Source organism: Aptenodytes patagonicus, chromosome 10 (genome assembly GCF_965638725.1).
Source record: "Aptenodytes patagonicus chromosome 10, bAptPat1.pri.cur, whole genome shotgun sequence".
In the NCBI taxonomy this organism is placed as follows: domain Eukaryota; kingdom Metazoa; phylum Chordata; class Aves; order Sphenisciformes; family Spheniscidae; genus Aptenodytes; species Aptenodytes patagonicus.
Genome location: NC_134958.1, coordinates 24,831,309 through 24,854,451, shown reverse-complemented (window position 1 = coordinate 24,854,451; position 23,143 = coordinate 24,831,309). Strand labels below are relative to the sequence as shown.

Here is a 23,143-nt window from a genome sequence, read left to right as displayed (position 1 = left end):
AACCATCTGCTGAAGGCGCAAATTCTGGTGGGAATACCTCCTTGCAGCTGAGCCCCACTGATCCCCTTCTTCTTAAAAGAACCCCTCTCTTTCCCGCTCTCCCCAGCCACCACCATCAAAAGGGAAAGAGGTGACAGCCCTTGAAGAGTTCTATTGCAGGGCCAAGCTGAGGCAGCCCAAGTATCAGCGTGAGTAGCCACCATGACAGCAGTTCAGCCCACAGGGAGAGATGGAGCGGACTCAGGCTTACCTCGTTCCTCGAGGAAAGGGAGGCAGGAGAGGAGGATGCGGAGCCTGGAGTAGGAAAGGCTTTTATGTGGTGTCCCAGAGCCCCGCTGGTCATGAAGGACACCTCAAGTCAACTCTCAGGGGCTTCCAGTGCACAGAGGCAGGCTAACGCTGGGAGACATCTCTCTCTATGTGGGTCGTCATGGGCTCACAGGAGATGGTGGGAGATGGTGGGCAAAACTGAAGGCCAGTTTGTCGGCCGGAGGGTAGCTGCTTGCAGGCAGGAGTGAGGGCCACAAGGACCTTCCTTATGCTTATCAGTCTCTGCCACAGCCTGTCTGTTCTGACCTTGAGCCAGGGAATGAAGGCAGATCCACAATGAGAAAGAGTAGACCAGAGATTCAGGCTGGTCTCCCTCAAGTGATCTCTCCTTGGGATCTCCAGAGCCACGTCCCTTGATGACTTGAAGAGATTCTTCCAACCAGGGGTCTGGGCGCAGCTTGGGAAGTGGAGAACCTGTTGGAAAGAAGCAAATCAAGGCAGAGGAGGGTGATCAAAGAGATGCCCGCGTCCTTCCCTGGAAGAGACCCACACCCAAAATGACCTGTTTTGCTCAGCAGGGTAACCCCAGAGGCCAGAGGCCTGGATGGCCTGCTTTTGAGGAGAGGCGCAGGGCAGGGAGCCAGAAGCTCACGTCCCTTTTTCCTGGGTCAGGGATGGGGAGGCCCATTCCATGCATTTCAGACTACAAAGGGAGATTGGATCCGTCTCCCAGAGCACCTGGGAGTCATCGTGATGTGGAAGCGTTGGGAAAAACCCTGAGCTCCAGGCAAACATGAGTCACCCTGCTGTGGAATCCAGTGGACACAGTGTCCCGGCCTCAGGCATGCTAGGGATAGCAGAGCTCATAGCCTCATTCCTCCAAAAGTGCTGCTTTCCTCTAGGCTGTTTCCGCACATTTTAGGACCATTCCTGAAACAACTGGTGCTTCTGTGCAATCTCGTGCCACTGCTGCCTTCCAAGGCATTGCCTTTTGGTGGCTGATCAAGGGCACACGAGAACCAGTGAACCCAGACTAACGAAGCTTGGAAGGCACCTCTGGAGGTCCTCTGCTCCGATTCACTGCTCCAAGCTGATCAAACTTTCCAGGTACCTCAGCAGGCTCCAGGCCTCATCCCCACAACTCCTGAATACTGTCAGTGTCAGAGAAATCACTGTCTCTTGGGCAGCTCTTCCAGGGGGGCACTGCGCCCCCTGCCACTTCTCTTCCCACGACAGCTGGTGTTAGCCTTGTTGCAACATGTGAGTAATGTGGGTCTTAGTGATTAGTCAAGTCGTGTTGTACATTTGAAGGGTATAAGAAACTCATTTAAAACTACATTCAACGTGCCTCTAATTTGGCTGCGATACCTGTGCACATGATTACATATTTACTCTTGTAATTCTGTATTTTGTGGCCTAGCCTCTCTCCTTGGTCAGCACGTGCCAGTTGTGAATTTTCATGACGCAGGACTCCACTCATTACCTCCTTAGCTAAAACCTGCCTTGTGCAGCTACTGGTTTTGGTGGATGATTGCTTTGGTGAATCCCCATGCCAGCTGGCCCGGAGTGGGTCATATCCCTGTTCCCCACAGCAAATCCCTCAGCAGCAATCTGTCACCTCCACACCACTGATCACGTGGAGCGGTTGCTGTCAGTAGTAGAGGGAGAACTTTTACCCCAAATAAGAAGTGACAGGTGCCCTGCCCTCCACTTCTGGCAAAATAGGCCCCTCGGCCTCAACCCCCCAAGCAGGCAGCCAGGTGTTCCATTTCCCTTAAAGTCACGCCCCTCTTCCTGTCACGTGGTCTGTTGTGATTGGCTGGCAGGACCAGCCGCCCCTTCCCATTTACCTGGAAGTGCCTCTGGCCAGGACAGACCTTCCCCTGCATACACGGGGGGCACCATTTTCTTATTAAACACCGCAACCAAGATGTTTTCATACTGCTCTGTGATTGGCTGACAGCCATTTCTTGACCCATCATACCCACCTGCTCTCAGGCAGACCGGTGGTTGGCTGTCAGGACCAGCCAACCCTACCTGTGTACCCAGAAGCACACCAGGCGAGGAAGCCCCCACTCGCTAAACACAGGGAAGAGGCAACTTTTGGCAGCGTCATCCCCCATGGGTCCTCGTATTGCTTTGTGATTGGCTGACGGCCGTTTTTGACACTGTCATGCCCGCACGTTCTCAGTTCTCCCTCTGATAGGCTGTCCACTTCCTTTGGGCCAAGAAGTGTTCTGATATAAAAGGATACACCCTGCAGTGGTATCCACTATGGAATGAAGACAAGCACCTAGCGCAAGCGATATTTCTGTGGATGGCCCATTGCCTGCAGAGCCAGAGGTGACCTCACAGTCAACATCCAAGTGATCTTCTGGCTTTTGGCCCATCAGGGACTCAGGTAGCAGGGAGCCCCCTTGCAGATAACCATGCCGTCTTCCTGCTGCCAGCTCACGGAAGCACTCAGACAAGGAGGACTTCTGGAAGAGGCCACTCTGGATTCTCTTTGAAAGGTGAAGTCAACTGGCAGAGGTTCCTGAGGCCTGGAAGAAAGTCAGTGTCACTCCTGTCTTCCAAAAAAGCACAAAGGAGGACCTGGGGAAACTGCAACCTGGTCTGCTTCACCTTGATCCCTGGAAAGGGGAACTAGCAACTCATTCTGGAAACCCTTTCCAGACACATGAAGAACAAGAAAGTAATGACTATTTTTCATTACTCTCTAGTCCTAGCTCATTTCTGTCAGACTGTGTTCTCCTTTTTTTGTGGGTGGGTGTGTTTCTGTGTGTGCGTGAGATGTTGGCAACTAAATGTGTAGCTGCACTAGCCAGCAAGTGCAAGGGTGAACAGCAGCGAACAGGCTAGGAAATCTCAAGCAGCCCTAGCAGTGAGAAGAGCAGATCGGCATCAGGGACTGCCCGGGGTTTGGAGCAGGACACCAGACAAACCGGGCCCGGGCTCCAGGCACGCACTCTGCACAGACCTATGCTCAGGCCCAGGGTTCAGTGGACCTGCTGTTCAGTGGACGTGCATGTGGGAGTGAGAGGGGGTGTATGTCCAGCACTGAATTCCAGTCCTGAGCAGCCAGAGGGGAAGAAAAGGATCGTGCCATGTGTGGTTTTGGGTAGTGAGGAATGAAAGACAAACAAAACACCGCTATTCCTCCCTCTTTTTCCAGGCTCAGCTATAGCCTTCACTGCAGACTGCTCCAGCATGGGTTCTCCATGTGCTGCAGTTCTGAACAGGAAAATCTTTTTCAGTGTGGCCTCTTCCATATGCTTCAGGCCTGTCAGGAAAACTCTCACCTGGCGTGGCTTCTCCACAGGTTGCATGAGGGCTGCAACCCTGCCTGCAAATCCAGCTCTCAGGGGCCTGCGGGACTGTGCCAGGCATAAAAGTCAGTCCTTTGCCAGCTGGGGAGGGAGACAAGGACGCTTAGCATACAATTACCAAGGGAAATAATGCTCCGATTTTAGCTGTGCACATAGCAGTGCCCCAGCCTAACGCATGGAGGACCCCGACCTAGAGGAAAGCAGGGTTTATATATGTTTACAATACAGCTGTGTCAACCAGTCCAATTACTCATGTTAAGGGGTGGGCTAATCAGTTACTGTTGCTCACAAAATCCGTATGTGCTTCTCCCAGGCAGGTGGTGTGGACGTATGGTCAGTGGGGTGTTAATCTTCATCGTTCTAAACCAATGTCCCGTGCAGGTGGAGGGGTTTTATACTAGATTCAGGTCCATTGCTGTTCTGGCCATAGTTACATACCTGGGGTTTTTTTGAAAGACAAAGCTCCTATTGTTTTATCGTCTGTATGGGGTGTTCTCAGCCAGTGAGAGCTGATTTAAGGTAGGTCTTCAGGTCACCCTGAGGTGAAAGTTCTTAGTCCTAGGCAGTGTTTGCTCCTCTAAGCAAGTTGCATAGCAGGTAGGGCCTTGCCTTTCACACCGCCTGTGTGGGCCTTGCCCTGCCTGTCCTCCTTCCTGACGCAGCCCTGCCCTCGCTGTTCCCTGGCAGCCGAGGGCTGCTCCCACCATCATTCAGCCTGCCAGAGAGCCAGAGAAACCCCTCCTCTTTGTGCCTGATGCCATTCCTGTCCTGCCCAGCACTGCTGGGGGTGGAGGTGGCTCCCAGTCACCCCAGGGCAGGGCTGGACCAGCCGGACTGGGTGTTCACCAGCCCTAGATCCTGTGAGATGTTCCAGGAAGGCTCTGGGCAGCCTGAGCTGGTAGATCCTGTTGGTGAGGGGGAGGGACGAGGTGGAAGTGCTGAAGCCTGCATGTTTGTGCTCCATCTGCTCCTTTCCTGTCCCATCCACAGGCCAGAGCATGCAGCAACCAGGCAGAAGAGACAAAAGCTAAAGCAGAATGGAGAGGGCTGGGATGTGGGTGCAGATATGAGCGTGGGGACTTTGGCAGCAGCCTGCCTGCTACCGGGGCTACTGCTCAGGACAGAGAATTGGACTGCAGATCAAGAGGTCCCTGGCTCAGCTCCATATCCCCCTTCCACTGCCCCTTTCCTTCTTCATCCATGCTGCCAACCCCTCTGAGCTTCTCCTTTGCTTGTGCTGCTTCTGCCAATCTCAGTGGAACTGCTGCGGGGAACAGACCATGCACCAGCAATGGGCTTTTCTCTCCTTCTCTCCCTCCTTCTCTTTCTCCAGGCTCTCTCTGAAAGGGCCCCTCAGGTTTTCCGTTTTCCTTAAGATGCTGCACCACCCAGGTAGGCTACCAGTGGCACCTCTTCCTCTCAGGGTCTGTGATGGCAGGGGATGGTCTCCTGATGCCACAGTCACTACCATGTCCTCATTTGCACTTCCACACCTTTCCCAGAAGAGGAGGGGACAGGAGAGACCTACCCCTCATCATCTCATCCTTAAGCTGAGTTTGGGAAAGCCCCCTTACAAAGGTAGTCCATGTGTGCAGGGGCTGGGGATGGGTCAGGCAGAATACCCCCTGGACACCAGGCAAGATCTCAGATCTATGATGTGTCTTCACCTCATCGTTAGCAATGGTGTCCATGTCTGCAAAGAAGGACCTCTTCTGTAGCTCACAGTCAATGCTGGCCCTTTCTCCTCCCCCCACTTGCCTGCTGCTCCACACCAGTCTGCCTTTGTGAGACCTAAAGTGAGGGGCACTTTGTGAGTGCTGGCTAGATCTCAGATCCATGAGGTGTCCTCCCTTCATCTTTAGCAATGAGGGCCGTGTTGTGGAAGCTCTCTTTGGAGATGAGGTGCTGTAGCTTCAGGTGTAGGGAAGAGAGCTGGTGGGGCTGTGCTGCTTGGGATGTCAGGTGGGATCAGGCTCTTAACTTCTGCTCAACAACCAACAACAGTGGACCTTTTTCATGGCTCATACTCAGCACTGGTCCATTCTCTTCCCCCAACTTGCCTACCTTGTCAATGGGAGCAGGATTTCCCATACATGCAGGCATTTCTAGGGGGAAGCAAGAACAAGTGTGGTAGGGAAGAGGGTTTTGCTACGTCCCTGGATGCCCTGAGCAGCTGGAGGGACTGTGTCTATGGGGATGAGTCCCACAGCTGCAGTGTGGTTAATTGCAGGGAGCCCAAAACGGGACTGCGCCCCGCAGTTGGCAGGATTCAAACCTGCGCGGGGAAACCCCAATGGATTTCTAGTCCATCGCCTTCACCACTCGGCCACAACTACCTGCTCCAGCCCTCTCTGCCCTGCTGATCACATGCCCTCTGCAATGACACCTGGCTCCCTGCGAGTTTCAGGGCCAGGTCCCTGCATTTGGGACCTGCACTGAGCACGACAGGCACCTGGTGCCAGCCTTCCAGAGGCCTTGAGAGGCGTAACCCCAGGGGTTATAGCTGCAGCTCCCAGCTTCTTGTCCTCAGCCAGGCATCTGGGATATCCTGCTACGGGGGGTGGTGGTGGTGGTGGTTTCAATCCCCAGCTGCCGTCTCATCTGCTTCCAGAGAAAAAGGGAAGGCAGCTGTGTGGAGACAATCAGGGCTGGTGGTAGTTGTGGGGTGGGACGTTAGACCCCGCATTGCTTCTCAAATTTATCTGCGAGGGACTCCAGGCCTGCTGTGAGCACTGGAATGGGGACACTCCTGCAGGGAAGATGGTGACCTCCTGGTAGCACGTCCAGCCTCTTGGGGACATAGGGTGGTGTCAACCCTTGAACAAAGACCATGACTGCCGTGCAGGTTGTTGGTGTGTATAGGAGAGAGTGGCAGAGATCTATGGGAAGGGCAAGGTGGAGCCTGCCTGAGGAGAAGTGTGGAGGGGCAAAGGGAGAATATATGGGAGGTGTGGATGACTTAGGGGGAGACAGGGAAGACTTTGTTCTCGGGGAAAAGATATGTCTAGGTCTTTTTGCCAGCATCGTCCAATTCCTGAGCATGGACCAAAATATTAAAGGATCTGCAAAATCCATCATTTCCATCACTAGATGAGAGCAGCCCCTATTCCCTTTTGGCTCTAGAGCAGGAATATTTGGAAAATGGCATTAAGGAGTCAGAGTGGAGGTGGTGCATCTGCCAGTGCCTGTCTGCATGCAGAGCAAGGGTGGGAGATTGTTGCAGTCGAGAGGGTGAGCATGGGGAGTGGCTTGAGGAAGTGTGTGCTCTGGGGGCTGGAAGGAGGAGGCCGGCAAGTATGCAATATGGGGGTGCGGTGGGAGGAGGTGTGTTCTTTATATAATGGCTCAAAGGCCGGTGATATGAAGTCACTCTGGAGATGCTACAGCTACCCCGTCCAGGCTGTGGCATTGCAGAGACACCCTGAAGTTTACTGGAACTGGATGTAATGATGTTGCTGGTAACTAAGAACTGAGACACCCTCATTTCTCTTGCAGCTTATGGCCTGTGGGCCAAGGGAAACGCAAGGAGCCTCTCTCACCTAGACTCTCTACCTGAAGTGGGTGAAGCTTCTCAAGTCTCTCCTTCCAGGGCTGCTTAAATCAAAAAAAAGCAATGTTCTTTGCTGTGCTGACAGTCAAAAACCATTCTGGGCGGTGGGGTTGTATGGAAGGTTTGGGTTGGCAGAGTATTTACAGACTCCCACTCTGTCAATAGCAGTGCTATAAGTTGGTGGAGTTACAAAGCGGGGGATTGTGTTTGTGCATGGACTCTTCCTTACTGAAAGGCCCACCCTAACCCCATCTTGCAGTCACACTGCCTACGTCCAGACCTGAAAACCAGCACTTTCCTCCTTTCCGCTGCATACCCATCCCCTGGACTTTATTCCCACAACACTAATGAAAGAGAGAAGTGCCATTGAGTGTTTTTCATATGAAATTTCTGAAGAAAATTTGAGAGGACTGAGAAGTTAATTCAAAAGGTTTGTATTAACATTCACGTCCAAATAACTGGCTGAACAACCTCCCTGGGAAACTGGTTCCCATCTTTGACCACCCTCGCGGTAAAACAGGGTTACTGTGTGTGACATTACTTGTATTGCCACCTGTGTCCATTGCTTCTTGAGCTCTCACTAAGCACTAGAGACAAGAGGATGGCTCTCTCTCCTTTCATCCACCTGTCCGCCCTCCAGCACTCTCAGCCTTCCCTTCCCCAATCTAACCAACCCCAGCTCTCCCAGCCTGTCCTTGTAAGACAGAGGAGCCAAGACCATAATCACCTCAGTGTCCCTTTGGCAGGGCTGACAGAGCCCCTAGCTGTGCAGAAATGGGAAGCAGCCACACGATGACACCCGTGGAGTCCCTGTAAGGACACTTGGCATGCAGATGTCCAGGTCTCCTGCAGAGGAAGGACACCTTGCAGAAGGCTTTCCACTTGCTGCGGGGAACAGATCAGACCAAGGGAGAAAGCAGAAGCAACAGCATTCACTCAGGGGGAGACGTGCACCTGCCCCAAAGCTCATGCACCTGGAGCAGCAATGACTGCTGAGAGCTTTTGGTGGTGCAGCATTGAGGAGAGAAACGCATCATCTGGGAGACTAAACAGCAACACTGGATATTCCTTTGCGCTTGGCTGCATGCTTGCACGTGGGAGGCCTCGGTTTACTGCTGAGCAGCTTAGGTGCTTTTTTCCTCCAAAACACCTGTGAGTAGCAAGGTGCATCACCAAAAGGAAAGGAGGCATAAACCTGCCTTCCAAATGCCAGGACCCTGCCTGAGATTCAGGCTCAGGAAGGCAACTTGTCCCTGCCTGTTTCTGAAGGGGGCCTCCACAACCCAGCTGGGCACACGTGCCCATTTTTTCCTGCCACCTCAGCAAGTGTTGCCATCTCAGCCCAGTTCATAAGCCTGCTTCTGTCCTCTGGCCTGGGGTACTCAGGGCAGGCAGCGAAAAGTCACTGCTTCCTGAGCATACATGCAAGACACAGTGGGTACGCTGGCAGAAGAAATGAGATCAGCTCTTGAATGCGGGAAGAAGCTCCTGAAGTAGCGGGACTCAAGGCTGACCACGAGAGATACCACAGGGTTGTGATCACAAGGCTACAGACTCATGCTCCATTTCTCTGAGGCTTTTCAGTATTTCTCTTGCCTGCTTGCTTATTTTTGGTGCTCTGGTATCAGTTCAGGGAGTGCTTTGCACAACTGGTGGTAAGCTCAGGACAAAGGCCAATGCTCTTCCTTGCAGAGCAGGTGGCTAACTGGGGGAGGAGGAGAACAATCAACCACAAGTCTCCAGCTATGCTGCACAAAGTCTTTAATGAGAAGGACGAAATACAGTGGCACAGGACAGAGACCAAGAAACACATCTGCAGGGTTCAGGGAGGCACAGAGAATGGCCCATTTCCCAAGAACAAGCTCCACACAAAGCACTTGCCATTCCCCATTCTGCCCTACCTGGTGGCAATCCCAGACCACCAAGAGCAGTCCCTAACTCCCGCACCCTCCCCCCATCAGCAGGAGGTTCAGCAAAGCAGAAGAGAACGAGCCCTTTCTCGAGGAGCTCAGAGCAAAGCAGAGCCAGAGGAGGCACGGCGAGGCCTGCCGTGCAGCGAGGAGCAGCGGGCCCAGGTCCCTCCTGCCACGTGGGATGAGGACACCCAGCCCGTCTGCAAGCCGTGGCCACGCTCCTCCTGCGCGGTCCCCGTCTTCCTTCCTGCTCCAAAGGGGATGATCCGCCGGCTTCAGCAGTTCAGACTGCATCGTGGGGGAGGCAGACAGAGCCCTGACCCCCCCAGACCAAGGGAGCCCCCAGAAGAGATGGGAACCCCGCCGGCGCTGAGGGAGCTCCCAACAGCAGCGGAGAGAGAGGATCCCACGGCTGTGCTCTGAGGGAAGGAGGTGAGGATGGGGCCCGGCAGGGTCACCACCACCGGGGAGGCCTCAATGACCACCGTCGAGTCAGCGCAGCGGGCGACACAGGGCTCATTGCAGCTGCTTGCAAGTGGGGTTGGGCCAGAGGCACCGCAGGGGCCTGGGGGACAGGGTCTGAAGCAAGACATCTCTCGGTGAGGGAGGCAAAGCTGAAACACAGAGCAGGCAGGGAGCTCAAACCTCAATATCAGTCTGTCTTTCTTTTCCTCAGCTCTCTGCGTGGACACTATTTGTTTTAAAAACACACAGTGTGCCTACAGCTCCCACGGCCCTCGTCGCACCCTCCGAGTTGCACAGCACAGGAAGGCTGACCCACTTTTGGGATAGGGCCCAGCAGAGTGGCTTCAAAGCACCTGTGGAAAGACTGATCATACCCCAGCCCCAGAACAAACATTGCTGCATTGAAGGAGGCACTGGATGCACGCGGCCATTTGGTTACAGACCATCTGCCGAAGGCAGAAATTCTGGTGGGCAGACCTCCCTGCAGCTCAGCCCCATTGATCCCCTTCTGCTTGAAAGAAAGCCCCTCTTCCCAGCTCTCCCCAGCCAGCCCCATGAAAAGGGAGAGAGGTGACAGCCCTTCAACAGTCCTATTGCAGGGCCAAGCTGAGGCAGCCCAAGTATCAACGTGAATAACCCCCGTGACAGCAGTTCAGCCCACAGGGAGAGATGGAGCGGACTCGGGCTTACCTGGTTCCTCAAGGAAAGGGAGGCAAGAGAGGAGGATGCGGAGCCTGGAGCAGCGCAGGCTTTTATGCTGTGTCCCAGAGCCCCACGGGGGCCACAAGCACTCCTTGCTCATGATGCATCTAAACACCTAGCCGTTGCCGCTTGCCGAGGCCTCGCTGGTGATTAAGCCCTTGCCTCTTTCATCTGAAATGTTTTGCTCCTGCTTCATACCACCAAACATCAAAACAATTCGTCTGTGTCCCAGCTTCACAAAGCCAGTTAGCTTCGAGGTCTCAGGCTAGTGTGCAGGGAGATTTTAAGTGGGTTTGCATCATATGGAATGCCTTTGTCACATTGCTCTCTTCACAGAGAGCAATGCCCACCAGTCATGTTGAAATTCAACCATGAAGGGCACCTCAAGTCAGCTCTCAAGTGCTTTCAGTGCAGGCACTCAGGCTAACTGTAAGAGACATTTCTCCCCGTGCGTCATCGTAGACACACAGGAGACAATGGTTAAGTTCAGACAGAAGGTCAAGACTGCACAATCCCATACAGGAGAGGAGACGCACCTCTCCAGGGATGTGGCAAAACTCAACAGCAAGGAAAGACCATTGTGGGCTGGAGGGAAGCCCCCTGCGGGAAGGACTGAGGGCCATGAGGACCTTGCTTATGCTCATCAGGCTCTACCACGGCCTGGTTTTGTGATCAGAGAGATGCCCGCGTCCTTCCCTGGAAGAGACCCACACCCAAAATGACCTGTTTTGCTCAGCAAGGTCACCCCGGAGGCCAAAGGCCTGGATGGCCTGCTTTTGAGGAGAGGCGCAGGGCAGGGAGCCAAAAGCTCATGTCCCTTTTTCTTGTCAGGGATGGGGTGGCCCATTCCATGCATTTCAGACTACAAAGGGAGATTGGATCCGTCTCCCAGAGCACCTGGGAGTCATCGCATTTTAGAAGCGTTGGGAAAAACCCTGAGCTCCAGGCAAACACAAGTCACCCTGCTGTGAGCTTCAGTGGACATGGTGTCCTGGCCTCAGGCATGCCAGGGATACCAGAGATCATAGCCTCATGAAACAACTGGTGCTTCTATGCAATCTCCTGCTGCTGCTGCCTTCCAAGGCATTGTCTTTTGGTGGCTGCTCGGGGGCTCATGTGACTCACTGCACCCCAGAATAATGAAGGTTGGTATGGGCCTCTGGAGGTCCTCTGCTCCGATCCACTGCTCTCAGCAGACAGAACTTCCCTGCTACCTCAGCAGGCTCTGGGCCTCTTGCCCTTTTGCAGTTACATCCATCCCCTGCTCCCCTCCTTGCTCATCTCTGCCAGGCTCCACAAACCTAGTGCCCTCGGCCTCACCTCATATGTCATGTGCTCCAGCCCTTACATTCTGCCTGGTCCTCTGCCAGTACTTCTCTCCATGAGAGATCATCACCACTTCTCTTGTCCCTGGGGACCCAAAATGGGGCACACCAATCCAGATATGGCCTCTATCATGCCAACAGAAGGGCAACGATTCCTCCCCAGCTATCAGCAAAGAGCTTGGGTTGGAAAGGACCTTTAGAGATCTCCCACGCCAACCATGTATCCACCAAACAGGTGCGCTTTCACCTGAGCAGGGGCTTGAGGCCTGGTCCCCACCCTACCAGCCAGGGGCTCTCACAGCTGAGCCTCCCAGGCCCACAAGTGGGCCACCAGGAGATGACCGTGAGGGTGCCAGCACTGGTGAGAAGATCCCAGGGTTATGGGGTAAGGTCTGGAGGTGGACATGAGGTAAATACCAGGATTAGGAGTGAAGGTTCCCCCCAGGATTTACAAGAAAAGTTGTGCTGGGACAGACTTTCTTTCCTCTTTCCAGCCCTTCTGCCCAGAAGGGTCTTCTAGTCACTGGCATGAAAGTGAAACGCAGAGCAGGTGGCATTCCTTGCACGCATCCAGCCTTTTTGCTCTTCATGGTGCCATGCAGTACACACCAGCCTCTTGGGTCATTCACATCAAACCTAGAAATGGGTTGGTTTTAAAAGCGGGATGAAACAACCAGACGGAGAATGAGATAGAGAAGTGGGCATCCTTGACGTGTCATTATACGGACCACATGAGGACTTCTATTCAACCCATCTCGAGACCTTACACCATAACCCTGGGATATGTTCACCAGTGCTGGCACCCTCACTGTCATCTCCTGGTAGCCCACAGGGGGTGCAGTGCAGCCCTGAAAGAGGTGCACAAGAGACAGTGACCTCTCCAACAGTGGCAGTGTTCAGAAGTCAACGGGACAAGGCCCAGAGCTTCCTGAGGTATGTGGGAAGTTTGGTTTGCTCAGAGCAGGAGGTCAACCCAGAGGACCTCCAGAGGTCCTTCCTAACCATCATTCTGGGGTTCACTGAGTCACATGAGCCCTTGAATAGCCACCAAAAGGCAATGCCTTGGCAGGCAGCAGCAGCAGCACAGGAGTGCATAGAAGCACCAGTTGTTTCAGGAACGGTGCTAAAATGTGTGGAAACAGTCTAGAGGAAAGCGGCACTTTTGGAGGAATGAGGCTATGAGCTCTAGTATCCCTGGCATGCCTGAGGCCAGGACAATGTGTCCACTGAAGTCCACAGCAGGGTGACTCATGTTTGCCTGGAGCTCAGGGTTTTTCCCAATGCTTCCACATCACGATGACTCCCAGGCGCTCTGGGAGACGGATCCAATCTCCCTTTGTAGTCTGAAATGCATGGAATGGGCTTCCCCATCCCTGACCCAGGAAAAAGAGCCGTGAGCTCTTCTGGCTCCCTGCCCTGTGCCGCTCCTCCAAAGCAGGCCATCCAGGCCTTTGGCCTCTGGGATGAACTGGCTGAGCAAAACAGGTCATTTTGGGTGTGGGTCTCTTCCAGGGAAGGACGCGGGCATCTCTTTGATCACCCTCCTCTGCCTTGATTTGCTTCTTTCCAACAGGTTCTCCACTTCCCAAGCTGAGCCCAGACCCCTGGTTGGAAGGAGCGTGAGGGCCTGGTGAAGTGGTCAAGGGACATGGCTATGGAGATCCCATGGAGAGGACACTTGAGGGAGACCTGCCTGACCCTCTGGTCTGCTCTTCATCGTTATGAATCTGCCTTTGTTCCCTGTGCTCGCGGGCAGAACAAACAGGCTGTGGCAGAGCCTAAAGAGCATAAGGAAGGTCCTCGTGGCCCTCAATCCCTCCAGCCCACAACAGTCCTTCCTTCCCGTTGAGCTTTGCCACATCCCTGGAGACATGAGTCTCTTCTCCAACCACCTCCTGCGAGCCTATGATGACTAGCTGGGAGACAGATTTCTCCTAGGCTTAGCGTGAGTCCGTGCACTGAAAGCACTTGAGAGCTGACTTGAGGTGCCCTTCATGGTTGAATTTCAACATGACTGGTGGGCATTGCTCTCTGTGAAGAGAGCAATGTGACAAAGGCATTCCATATGATGCAAACCCACTTAAAATCTCCCTGCACACTAGCCTGAGACCTCGAAGCTAACTGGCTTTGTGAAGCTGGGACACAGACGAATTGTTTTGATGTTTGGTGGTATGAAGCAGGAGCAAAACATTTCAGATGAAAGAGGCAAGGGCTTAATCACCAGCGAGGCCTCGGCAAGCGGCAACGGCTAGGTGTTTAGATGCATCATGAGCAAGGAGTGCTTGTGGCCCCCGTGGGGCTCTGGGACACAGCATAAAAGCCTGCGCTGCTCCAGGCTCCGCATCCTCCTCTCTTGCCTCCCTTTCCTTGAGGAACCAGGTAAGCCCGAGTCCGCTCCATCTCTCCCTGTGGGCTGAACTGCTGTCACGGGGGTTATTCACGTTGATGCTTGGGCTGCCTCAGCTTGGCCCTGCAATAGGACTGTTCAAGGGCTGTCACCTCTCTCCCTTTTCATGGGGCTGGCTGGGGAGAGCTGGGAAGAGGGGGTTTCTTTCAAGCAGAAGGTGATCAGTGGGGCTGAGCTGCAGGGAGAACTGCCCACCAGAATTTCTGCCTTCGGCAGATGGTCTGTAACCAAATGGCCGCGTGCATCCAGTGCCTCCTTCAATGCAGCAATGTTTGTTCTGGGGCTGGGGTATGATCAGTCTTTCCACAGGTGCTTTGAAGCCACTCTGCTGGGCCCTATCCCAAAAGTGGGTCAGCCTTCCTGTGCTGTGCAACTCGGAGGGTGCGACGAGGGCCGTGGGAGCTGTAGGCACACTGTGTGTTTTTAAAACAAATAGTGTCCACGCAGAGAGCTGAGGAAAATAAAGAAGAACTGATATTGAGGTTTGAGCTCCCTGCCTGCTCTGTGTTTCAGCTTTGCCTCCCTCACCGAGAGATGTCTTGCTTCAGACCCTGTCTCCCAGACCCCTACGGCGCCTCTGGCCCAACCCCACTTGCAAGCAGCTGCAATGAGCCCTGTGTCGCCCGCTGCGCTGACTCGACGGTGGTCATTGAGGCCTCCCCGGTGGTGGTGACCCTGCCGGGCCCCATCCTCACCTCCTTCCCTCAGAGCACAGCCGTGGGATCCTCTCTCTCCGCTGCTGTTGGGAGCTCCCTCAGCGCCGGTGGGGTTCCCATCTCTTCTGGGGGCTCCCTTGGTCTGGGGGGGTCAGGGCTCTGTCTGCCTTCCCCCCGATGCAGTCTGAACTGCTGAAGCCGGCGGATCATCCCCTTTGGAGCAGGAAGGAAGACGGGGACCGCGCAGGAGGAGCGTGGCCACGGCTTGCAGACGGGCTGGGTGTCCTCATCCCACGTGGCAGGAGGGACCTGGGCCCGCTGCTCCTCGCTGCACGGCAGGCCTCGCCGTGCCTCCTCTGGCTCTGCTTTGCTCTGAGCTCCTCGAGAAAGGGCTCGTTCTCTTCTGCTTTGCTGAACCTCCTGCTGATGGGGGGAGGGTGCGGGAGTTAGGGACTGCTCTTGGTGGTCTGGGATTGCCACCAGGTAGGGCAGAATGGGGAATGGCAAGTGCTTTGTGTGGAGCTTGTTCTTGGGAAATGGGCCATTCTCTGTGCCTCCCTGAACCCTGCAGATGTGTTTCTTGGTCTCTGTCCTGTGCCACTGCATTTCGTCCTTCTCATTAAAGACTTTGTGCAGCATAGCTGGAGACTTGTGGTTGATTGTTCTCCTCCTCCCTCAGTTAGCCACCTGCTCTGCAAGGAAGAGCATTGGCCTTTGTCCTGAGCTTACCACCAGTTGTGCAAAGCACTCCCTGAACTGATACCAGAGCACCAAAAATAAGCAAGCAGGCAAGAGAAATACTGAAAAGCCTCAGAGAAATGGAGCATGAGTCTGTAGCCTTGTGATCACAACCCTGTGATATCTCTCAGGTTCTGCCTTGAGTCACGCCACTGAAAGCATTCAAGAGCTGATCTCATTTCTTCTGCCAGCGTACCCACTGTGTCTTGCATGTATGCTCAGGAAGCAGTGACTTTTTGCTGCCTGCCCTGAGTACCCCAGGCCAGAGGACAGAAGCAGGCTTATGAACTGGGCTGAGATGGCAACACTTGCTGAGGTGGCAGGAAAAAATGGGCACGTGTGCCCAGCTGGGTTGTGGAGGCCCCCTTCAGAAACAGGCAGGGACAAGTTGCCTTCCTGAGCCTGAATCTCAGGCAGGGTCCTGGCATTTGGAAGGCAGGTTTATGCCTCCTTTCCTTTTGGTGATGCACCTTGCTACTCACAGGTGTTTTGGAGGAAAAAAGCACCTAAGCTGCTCAGCAGTAAACCGAGGCCTCCCACGTGCAAGCATGCAGCCAAGCGCAAAGGAATATCCAGTGTTGCTGTTTAGTCTCCCAGATGATGCGTTTCTCTCCTCAATGCTGCACCACCAAAAGCTCTCAGCAGTCATTGCTGCTCCAGGTGCATGAGCTTTGGGGCAGGTGCACGTCTCCCCCTGAGTGAATGCTGTTGCTTCTGCTTTCTCCCTTGGTCTGATCTGTTCCCCGCAGCAAGTGGAAAGCCTTCTGCAAGGTGTCCTTCCTCTGCAGGAGACCTGGACATCTGCATGCCAAGTGTCCTTACAGGGACTCCACGGGTGTCATCGTGTGGCTGCTTCCCATTTCTGCACAGCTAGGGGCTCTGTCAGCCCTGCCAAAGGGACACTGAGGTGATTATGGTCTTGGCTCCTCTGTCTTACAAGGACAGGCTGGGAGAGCTGGGGTTGGTTAGATTGGGGAAGGGAAGGCTGAGAGTGCTGGAGGGCGGACAGGTGGATGAAAGGAGAGAGAGCCATCCTCTTGTCTCTAGTGCTTAGTGAGAGCTCAAGAAGCAATGGACACAGGTGGCAATACAAGTAATGTCACACACAGTAACCCTGTTTTACCGCGAGGGTGGTCAAAGATGGGAACCAGTTTCCCAGGGAGGTTGTTCAGCCAGTTATTTGGACGTGAATGTTAATACAAACCTTTTGAATTAACTTCTCAGTCCTCTCAAATTTTCTTCAGAAATTTCATATGAAAAACACTCAATGGCACTTCTCTCTTTCATTAGTGTTGTGGGAATAAAGTCCAGGGGATGGGTATGCAGCGGAAAGGAGGAAAGTGCTGGTTTTCAGGTCTGGACGTAGGCAGTGTGACTGCAAGATGGGGTTAGGGTGGGCCTTTCAGTAAGGAAGAGTCCATGCACAAACACAATCCCCCGCTTTGTAACTCCACCAACTTATAGCACTGCTATTGACAGAGTGGGAGTCTGTAAATACTCTGCCAACCCAAACCTTCCATACAACCCCACCGCCCAGAATGGTTTTTGACTGTCAGCACAGCAAAGAACATTGCTTTTTTTTGATTTAAGCAGCCCTGGAAGGAGAGACTTGAGAAGCTTCACCCACTTCAGGTAGAGAGTCTAGGTGAGAGAGGCTCCTTGCGTTTCCCTTGGCCCACAGGCCATAAGCTGCAAGAGAAATGAGGGTGTCTCAGTTCTTAGTTACCAGCAACATCATTACATCCAGTTCCAGTAAACTTCAGGGTGTCTCTGCAATGCCACAGCCTGGACGGGGTAGCTGTAGCATCTCCAGAGTGACTTCATATCACCGGCCTTTGAGCCATTATATAAAGAACACACCTCCTCCCACCGCACCCCCATATTGCATACTTGCCGGCCTCCTCCTTCCAGCCCCCAGAGCACACACTTCCTCAAGCCACTCCCCATGCTCACCCTCTCGACTGCAACAATCTCCCACCCTTGCTCTGCATGCAGACAGGCACTGGCAGATGCACCACCTCCACTCTGACTCCTTAATGCCATTTTCCAAATATTCCTGCTCTAGAGCCAAAAGGGAATAGGGGCTGCTCTCATCTAGTGATGGAAATGATGGATTTTGCAGATCCTTTAATATTTTGGTCCATGCTCAGGAATTGGACGATGCTGGCAAAAAGACCTAGACATATCTTTTCCCCGAGAACAAAGTCTTCCCTGTCTCCCCCTAAGTCATCCACACCTCCCATATATTCTCCCTTTGCCCCTCCACACTTCTCCTCAGGCAGGCTCCACCTTGCCCTTCCCATAGATCTCTGCCACTCTCTCCTATACACACCAACAACCTGCACGGCAGTCATGGTCTTTGTTCAAGGGTTGACACCACCCTATGTCCCCAAGAGGCTGGACGTGCTACCAGGAGGTCACCATCTTCCCTGCAGGAGTGTCCCCATTCCAGTGCTCACAGCAGGCCTGGAGTCCCTCGCAGATAAATTTGAGAAGCAATGCGGGGTCTAACGTCCCACCCCACAACTACCACCAGCCCTGATTGTCTCCACACAGCTGCCTTCCCTTTTTCTCTGGAAGCAGATGAGACGGCAGCTGGGGATTGAAACCACCACCACCACCACCCCCCGTAGCAGGATATCCCAGATGCCTGGCTGAGGACAAGAAGCTGGGAGCTGCAGCTATAGCCCCTGGGGTTATGCCTCTCAAGGCCTCTGGAAGGCTGGCACCAGGTGCCTGTCGTGCTCAGTGCAGGTCCCATTTGCAGGGACCTGGCCCCGAAACTCGCAGGGAGCCAGGTGTCATTGCAGAGGGCATGTGATCAGCAGGGCAGAGAGGGCTGGAGCAGGTAGTTGTGGCCGAGTGGTGAAGGCGATGGACTAGAAATCCATTGGGGTTTCCCCGCGCAGGTTTGAATCCTGCCAACTGCAGGGTACAGTCCCGTTTTGGGCTCCCTGCAATTAACCACACTGCAGCTGTGGGACTCATCCCCATAGACACAGTCCCTCCAGCTGCTCAGGGCATCCAGGGACGTAGCAAAACCCTCTTCCCTACCACACTTGTTCTTGCTTCCCCCTAGAAATGCCTGCATGTATGGGAAATCCTGCTCCCATTGACAAGGTAGGCAAGTTGGGGGAAGAGAATGGACCAGTGCTGAGTATGAGCCATGAGAAGAGGTCCACTGTTGTTGGTTGTTGAGCAGAAGTTAAGAGCCTGATCCCACCTGACATCCCAAGCAGCACAGCCCCACCAGCTCTCTTCCTTACACCTGAAGCTACAGCACCTCATCTCCAAAGAGAGCTTCCACAACACGGCCCTCATTGCTAAAGATGAAGGGAGGACACCTCATGGATCTGAGATCTAGCCAGCACTCACAAAGTGCCCCTCACTTTAGGTCTCACAAAGGCAGACTGGTGTGGAGCAGCAGGCAAGTGGGGGGAGGAGAAAGGGCCAGCATTGACTGTGAGCTACAGAAGAGGTCCTTCTTTGCAGACATGGACACCATTGCTAACGATGAGGTGAAGACACATCATAGATGTGAGATCTTGCCTGGTGTCCAGGGGGTATTCTGCCTGACCCATCCCCATCCCCTGCACACATGGACTACCTTTGTAAGGGGGCTTTCCCAAACTCAGCTTAAGGATGAGATGATGAGGGGTAGGTCTCTCCTGTCCCCTCCTCTTCTGGGAAAGGTGTGGAAGTGCAAATGAGGACATGGTGGTGCCTGTGGCATCAGGAGACCATCCCCTGCCATCACAGACCCTGAGAGGAAGAGGTGCCACTGGTAGCCTACCTGGGTGGTGCAGCATCTTAAGGAAAACGGAAAACCTGAGGGGCCCTTTCAGAGAGAGCCTGGAGAAAGAGAAGGAAGGAGAGAAGGAGAGAAAAGCCCATTGCTGGTGCATGGTCTGTTCCCCGCAGCAGTTCCACTGAGATTGGCAGAAGCAGCACAAGCAAAGGAGAAGCTCAGAGGGGTTGGCAGCATGGATGAAGAAGGAAGGGGGCAGTGGAAGGGGGATATGGAGCTGAGCCAGGGACCTCTTGATCTGCAGTCCAATTCTCTGTCCTGAGCAGTAGCCCCGGTAGCAGGCAGGCTGCTGCCAAAGTCCCCACGCTCATATCTGCACCCACATCCCAGCCCTCTCCATTCTGCTTTAGCTTTTGTCTCTTCTGCCTGGTTGCTGCATGCTCTGGCCTGTGGATGGGACAGGAAAGGAGCAGATGGAGCACAAACATGCAGGCTTCAGCACTTCCACCTCGTCCCTCCCCCTCACCAACAGGATCTACCAGCTCAGGCTGCCCAGAGCCTTCCTGGAACATCTCACAGGATCTAGGGCTGGTGAACACCCAGTCCGGCTGGTCCAGCCCTGCCCTGGGGTGACTGGGAGCCACCTCCACCCCCAGCAGTGCTGGGCAGGACAGGAATGGCATCAGGCACAAAGAGGAGGGGTTTCTCTGGCTCTCTGGCAGGCTGAATGATGGTGGGAGCAGCCCTCGGCTGCCAGGGAACAGCGAGGGCAGGGCTGCGTCAGGAAGGAGGACAGGCAGGGCAAGGCCCACACAGGCGGTGTGAAAGGCAAGGCCCTACCTGCTATGCAACTTGCTTAGAGGAGCAAACACTGCCTAGGACTAAGAACTTTCACCTCAGGGTGACCTGAAGACCTACCTTAAATCAGCTCTCACTGGCTGAGAACACCCCATACAGACGATAAAACAATAGGAGCTTTGTCTTTCAAAAAAACCCCAGGTATGTAACTATGGCCAGAACAGCAATGGACCTGAATCTAGTATAAAACCCCTCCACCTGCACGGGACATTGGTTTAGAACGATGAAGATTAACACCCCACTGACCATACGTCCACACCACCTGCCTGGGAGAAGCACATACGGATTTTGTGAGCAACAGTAACTGATTAGCCCACCCCTTAACATGAGTAATTGGACTGGTTGACACAGCTGTATTGTAAACATATATAAACCCTGCTTTCCTCTAGGTCGGGGTCCTCCATGCGTTAGGCTGGGGCACTGCTATGTGCACAGCTAAAATCGGAGCATTATTTCCCTTGGTAATTGTATGCTAAGCGTCCTTGTCTCCCTCCCCAGCTGGCAAAGGACTGACTTTTATGCCTGGCACAGTCCCGCAGGCCCCTGAGAGCTGGATTTGCAGGCAGGGTTGCAGCCCTCATGCAACCTGTGGAGAAGCCACGCCAGGTGAGAGTTTTCCTGACAGGCCTGAAGCATATGGAAGAGGCCACACTGAAAAAGATTTTCCTGTTCAGAACTGCAGCACATGGAGAACCCATGCTGGAGCAGTCTGCAGTGAAGGCTATAGCTGAGCCTGGAAAAAGAGGGAGGAATAGCGGTGTTTTGTTTGTCTTTCATTCCTCACTACCCAAAACCACACATGGCACGATCCTTTTCTTCCCCTCTGGCTGCTCAGGACTGGAATTCAGTGCTGGACATACACCCCCTCTCACTCCCACATGCACGTCCACTGAACAGCAGGTCCACTGAACCCTGGGCCTGAGCATAGGTCTGTGCAGAGTGCGTGCCTGGAGCCCGGGCCCGGTTTGTCTGGTGTCCTGCTCCAAACCCCGGGCAGTCCCTGATGCCGATCTGCTCTTCTCACTGCTAGGGCTGCTTGAGATTTCCTAGCCTGTTCGCTGCTGTTCACCCTTGCACTTGCTGGCTAGTGCAGCTACACATTTAGTTGCCAACATCTCACGCACACACAGAAACACACCCACCCACAAAAAAAGGAGAACACAGTCTGACAGAAATGAGCTAGGACTAGAGAGTAATGAAAAATAGTCATTACTTTCTTGTTCTTCATGTGTCTGGAAAGGGTTTCCAGAATGAGTTGCTAGTTCCCCTTTCCAGGGATCAAGGTGAAGCAGACCAGGTTGCAGTTTCCCCAGGTCCTCCTTTGTGCTTTTTTGGAAGACAGGAGTGACACTGACTTTCTTCCAGGCCTCAGGAACCTCTGCCAGTTGACTTCACCTTTCAAAGAGAATCCAGAGTGGCCTCTTCCAGAAGTCCTCCTTGTCTGAGTGCTTCCGTGAGCTGGCAGCAGGAAGACGGCATGGTTATCTGCAAGGGGGCTCCCTGCTACCTGAGTCCCTGATGGGCCAAAAGCCAGAAGATCACTTGGATGTTGACTGTGAGGTCACCTCTGGCTCTGCAGGCAATGGGCCATCCACAGAAATATCGCTTGCGCTAGGTGCTTGTCTTCATTCCATAGTGGATACCACTGCAGGGTGTATCCTTTTATATCAGAACACTTCTTGGCCCAAAGGAAGTGGACAGCCTATCAGAGGGAGAACTGAGAACGTGCGGGCATGACAGTGTCAAAAACGGCCGTCAGCCAATCACAAAGCAATACGAGGACCCATGGGGGATGACGCTGCCAAAAGTTGCCTCTTCCCTGTGTTTAGCGAGTGGGGGCTTCCTCGCCTGGTGTGCTTCTGGGTACACAGGTAGGGTTGGCTGGTCCTGACAGCCAACCACCGGTCTGCCTGAGAGCAGGTGGGTATGATGGGTCAAGAAATGGCTGTCAGCCAATCACAGAGCAGTATGAAAACATCTTGGTTGCGGTGTTTAATAAGAAAATGGTGCCCCCCGTGTATGCAGGGGAAGGTCTGTCCTGGCCAGAGGCACTTCCAGGTAAATGGGAAGGGGCGGCTGGTCCTGCCAGCCAATCACAACAGACCACGTGACAGGAAGAGGGGCGTGACTTTAAGGGAAATGGAACACCTGGCTGCCTGCTTGGGGGGTTGAGGCCGAGGGGCCTATTTTGCCAGAAGTGGAGGGCAGGGCACCTGTCACTTCTTATTTGGGGTAAAAGTTCTCCCTCTACTACTGACAGCAACCGCTCCACGTGATCAGTGGTGTGGAGGTGACAGATTGCTGCTGAGGGATTTGCTGTGGGGAACAGGGATATGACCCACTCCGGGCCAGCTGGCATGGGGATTCACCAAAGCAATCATCCACCAAAACCAGTAGCTGCACAAGGCAGGTTTTAGCTAAGGAGGTAATGAGTGGAGTCCTGCGTCATGAAAATTCACAACTGGCACGTGCTGACCAAGGAGAGAGGCTAGGCCACAAAATACAGAATTACAAGAGTAAATATGTAATCATGTGCACAGGTATCGCAGCCAAATTAGAGGCACGTTGAATGTAGTTTTAAATGAGTTTCTTATACCCTTCAAATGTACAACACGACTTGACTAATCACTAAGACCCACATTACTCACATGTTGCAACAAGGCTAACACCAGCTGTCGTGGGAAGAGAAGTGGCAGGGGGCGCAGTGCCCCCCTGGAAGAGCTGCCCAAGAGACAGTGATTTCTCTGACACTGACAGTATTCAGGAGTTGTGGGGATGAGGCCTGGAGCCTGCTGAGGTACCTGGAAAGTTTGATCAGCTTGGAGCAGTGAATCGGAGCAGAGGACCTCCAGAGGTGCCTTCCAAGCTTCGTTAGTCTGGGTTCACTGGTTCTCGTGTGCCCTTGATCAGCCACCAAAAGGCAATGCCTTGGAAGGCAGCAGTGGCACGAGATTGCACAGAAGCACCAGTTGTTTCAGGAATGGTCCTAAAATGTGCGGAAACAGCCTAGAGGAAAGCAGCACTTTTGGAGGAATGAGGCTATGAGCTCTGCTATCCCTAGCATGCCTGAGGCCGGGACACTGTGTCCACTGGATTCCACAGCAGGGTGACTCATGTTTGCCTGGAGCTCAGGGTTTTTCCCAACGCTTCCACATCACGATGACTCCCAGGTGCTCTGGGAG

The 23,143-nt window shown here is 53.8% G+C and overlaps 2 non-coding genes across 2 annotated transcripts; one reads left to right on the top strand and one right to left on the bottom strand.

Moving 5' to 3' along the window:
* Positions 1-5,853: 5,853 nt before the first annotated feature.
* Positions 5,854-5,935, bottom strand: TRNAS-AGA (transfer RNA serine (anticodon AGA)). The gene has a single exon. It is a non-coding gene; the product is annotated as a tRNA-Ser (tRNA).
* A 12,268-nt stretch (positions 5,936-18,203) lies between these two features.
* Positions 18,204-18,285, top strand: TRNAS-AGA (transfer RNA serine (anticodon AGA)). Its single transcript has one exon. It is a non-coding gene; the product is annotated as a tRNA-Ser (tRNA).
* The last annotated feature ends 4,858 nt before the right edge of the window (positions 18,286-23,143 follow it).